This window comes from Haliaeetus leucocephalus, unplaced genomic scaffold, assembly GCF_000737465.1.
Source record: "Haliaeetus leucocephalus isolate CR32 unplaced genomic scaffold, Haliaeetus_leucocephalus-4.0 Scaffold741, whole genome shotgun sequence".
In the NCBI taxonomy this organism is placed as follows: Eukaryota; Metazoa; Chordata; class Aves; order Accipitriformes; family Accipitridae; genus Haliaeetus; species Haliaeetus leucocephalus.
In genome coordinates this window covers 5750947-5753996 of record NW_010973177.1, presented here as the reverse complement: position 1 = coordinate 5753996, position 3050 = coordinate 5750947, and the positions used below count along the sequence as shown (strand labels likewise).

The window sequence follows — 3050 nt, the reverse complement described above, 5'->3', positions numbered from 1 at the left end:
CGCACTGCGGGTAGCGTGCCCACAGCGTGGGAACTGACCGGCTGCGGCTTCGCGGAGCTGAGCGCGCCTGCGCATTCGGGGGGGCCCTCTCCTCCGCGCGCCTGTTCTGCGCATGCGTCCTCCGCCCGCGGCTCTTGCCGCTGCTCCGCCCCTTCTCTCCGTGCGCAGGCGCAGTGGCCGGTGTCTCCCTCCTCGGGGCTGCATCTCCGCGGCGGCGGTGCTCGGTCCGGCCCGACGGAACGGCGGCGGCGGGGGGAGGCGGTGGAGGAAGAGGGAACGAAGGGTGGATGCGAGCAGCACGGTTCGGGCTGCGCTCCGCCGGAGGTAGGAGCTCGGCGCCGGCCGCCCCCCCTCCCACCCCTGTGTGGCGCAGCGGGGGCTGAGGGGGGACGCACAAAATGGCGGCGGGGGGGGGGGGGCCGGGGCTCCGTGGGGACGCTGCCCTCTGTTAGCCCCCATCGATGACCTCTTTGGCCCGGCACCGCTCGCCCACCGGACCCCCGGGCAGCGGTGGGGCCTGGGAGCAGCAGCCGTGCGGGCTGCCCGCCGAGGTGTGTGTGTGGGGGGGAAGCGCTGTGTAACGGCCTCGCCGGCGTTATGCCTTGGTTGCTGCGGAGCGCCTCCGCGCAGCCGGTTGTTAACGGGGTGATGCGGCTGGGTATAGGCGCTGCACTGCGTTTGGGCTAACGGCTGCCGCCCTTTTATTTATTTAGCTGGCTACTGAGGGGATTCAGTAGGTCGGCACTGTCGGGTTGGGAACACCCTGCCAGGCGTTGCAGGCCAACAGAGGCATGCCCTGCCTCAGCGACCTTGCGTCTGGTTGTATTTTCTTGCAGTGCAAAAGGCAGATGAATAGACATGGACTTGTAAACAGCGGCATAACGTTTATCTGCATTGCAGCCGAAGTCTTGGCACGCCAGCAGTGTGCGTATTGATTTAACACGTTTGATAGTACAACATGTACAATCTCGGCTTTTATGTGTTTGTTGAGTTAGGGAAGTGCACCATTTGCTTTCTGATTCTTACCTGTGTTCTGTCTCTGTCCAGCTGTGTTTCAGTGAAAGCTCAGACCTTTAATTCAATCCATGAACTTAGCACATTACATTGAAACAAAGCTATCTGGCAGTTTGGGAATAGTGGTTTTGGCTTTAAAACTGGCCGTTGAATGAAGTAATAATATTCACTCTGGTTAGCTGGAGAGATTAGTTTTCATCACTGTACTTCGAGAGCTCAGAATGTAGACATGTCTTCTGGCACCTTGTACTTGTGTGTTGGGGTTAAATAGATAGCTTTCCTATTTCTTGACTTTGAAGATGGTAGTAATTGATCTGAATTGGTTAAAATAACTGAAACAACAAAAATTCTTTTCACCCAAGGCAAAGCGTTTTAGGAGCGTAGCATAATCTGGTGCTTACCCAGGAACCTCGTGTATTTGGAGTTTTGACCTTTTTTTTGCAACTTAGACACACACCGCTTTAGTATTTTTCCTTAGTTACAAGTATTTTAATACAGTAATGTAATATAGGTTGTTAATTTTTTAAAATTTCTTTTTCTATAGGCTCTTTTGAAAACAAACCAAAACAAACCCCAAGAAAACAAAACAACCCAACAATTATCTATCCTGGTTTATAGCCCAGAATTGATGTTGAAATGTGTGTTCAGTTTTGGGTTATGCTCTTTCCTCTGGTATGTGATCATTGACTAGATGTTTAAAATACTAAATTATAACTATGTTGTGAGGTCTTCAAGAGGGTGGATATAAAAGTGAGGTAATTATTTTCCCTATTAAGAAGGTACTCTTCAAGGACAAGAAGTATTTTTAATTGCATTTTTTTCTGATTTAAAAAAAAAAAATCATCTGCCAGAACTGACAGAACAGTCATGATGGCTCAAAGGGTGGAGGACGTAAGGGACTAGACCGATCTCTTCTTCTCCAACTTCTATGACAACTGATATAACTGAGTGATGTTTATACAAGGGTGGGGTTCCAAGTGGTTGCAAAACTTGCTGCTCCCTGCTATACTGCTGGATTCCTTTTCTGTCCTCCTTCTGTTTCCCAAGTATCTTGCAGTTTGGTTTTGGGGCTGAGCTCAGTGGAAGCTCAGCTGTGCTCGTGTTAGTCCTTACCAAACAAGGAGCTCTTCTGTGTATGAAACAGGAAGAACATTGAGACTTTTTTTTTCAGTGTTTCACATTTGAAGGTAAATAAAATGTTTTCTTATTTCTTTGCTATCAAGTTAAATATTCTGAATGGAGTTTGGGTTCTTTTAGTAAGTTTTAAGCAGAAGTATTAGTATTTGCTCTTTGTCTGCAATGCTTTTGGGCACATCTCCACATCAGGTGTGCAGAGCTCCGTATGCCCCAGTGCTGTTGCATGTATGGAAATGTACTTACGAAACAGTGTGCAGGATTTGTACTGCTCTAAAATTTGACATAGAAAGTGAAAATTGAAAAAGGCCAGTAGATTGCTGCTGCTAATGTTCCGTGAAGGTGGTAAAATGCCCTTTTTTGTCTTGTTTTAAGAATTACTTGCTGAAAGACTTGTGCTGATTTGTTTCTGGTTTTTTCTTTGTGTCTGTGTATAAACTTGATGCATTGAACCCCATGACTGCTAGAATGGAATGGAGTCTTTTTGGAATATTTCAGTGAATTATGTTACTGAGGGGTACTGGCTCTGGCTGGGATGGAGTTGGCTGTCTTCACAGAGCCTGTGAGCTGTGTTTTGGATTTGTGGCTAAACCAGTGTTGGTCACCACCAGTGTTTTGACTGTTACTGAACAGTGCTTGCACCATGTCAAGGCTTTCCCTGCTGCACCCCTAAGGGTAGACTGTGGTGGGCAAGAGGCTGAAAGGGGAGGTCACAAAGCTGTGACCTGGACTGGCTAAAGGGATATTCTGTACCATGTAATGTTCTGCTTGGCAGTAAAAAATGGGGTAGAGGAAGAAGAAAAAGGTGTTTTTGGCTTCGTCATGGTTTAACCCCATCCGGTAACTAAGCACGATGGAGCTGCTCGCTCACTCCCCCCCCCCCCCCCCCCATTCTGCCGGGG

General features: G+C 48.6%; 1 long non-coding RNA gene across 1 annotated transcript in view; it reads left to right on the top strand.

Annotated features, from left to right (window-relative positions):
• Nucleotides 1-259: 259 nt before the first annotated feature.
• LOC104840095 overlaps nt 260-3050 on the top strand; it is a 14281-nt gene continuing 11490 nt past the window's right edge. The window contains exons 1-2 of the long non-coding RNA XR_775223.1: nt 260-324; nt 837-924. This is a non-coding gene — a long non-coding RNA (uncharacterized LOC104840095). The remainder of the gene's footprint in view (nt 325-836; nt 925-3050) is intronic.